The sequence below is a fragment of the Penaeus monodon genome, chromosome 34, assembly GCF_015228065.2.
Source record: "Penaeus monodon isolate SGIC_2016 chromosome 34, NSTDA_Pmon_1, whole genome shotgun sequence".
NCBI classification, from domain to species: domain Eukaryota; kingdom Metazoa; phylum Arthropoda; class Malacostraca; order Decapoda; family Penaeidae; genus Penaeus; species Penaeus monodon.
In genome coordinates, this window is record NC_051419.1 from 17600647 (window position 1) to 17600970 (window position 324).

Sequence of the window (324 nt, forward strand, 5' to 3'; positions counted from 1 at the left end):
GGAGGCATGGACAGCCAAAACCACGGGAGACTTGTTTAAGTTTTCAATAGAGGCTCATTTAAAAAGGGGCATCTGAGCATTCGAGACCCGCCCCCCCTTTCCCGGGAAAAAATTTTTTTTCACTTTTTTTGCTTTCCAATTTTTTAAACATTAAATTAATTCAAGCAATAAAATAAATAATATTACCGAAAAAATTACCCGCCATCGGGAAAGGGAAACGGGGACCTACCACGTACCCATTTTTCAAGACTTTTCAAAAAATTGAAAAATGAAGAGACCCCCCTTTTTTTTTCTTTTCCCGGGGCTGGGAAATAATATATTAAA

At 37.7% G+C, this 324-nt stretch overlaps 1 protein-coding gene across 1 annotated transcript in view; it reads right to left on the reverse strand.

Moving 5' to 3' along the window:
- Window positions 1-324, reverse strand: part of LOC119594840 (SHC SH2 domain-binding protein 1-like) — a 79152-nt gene that overhangs the window by 73593 nt on the left and 5235 nt on the right. The gene's annotated exons all lie outside the window — the stretch shown is intronic.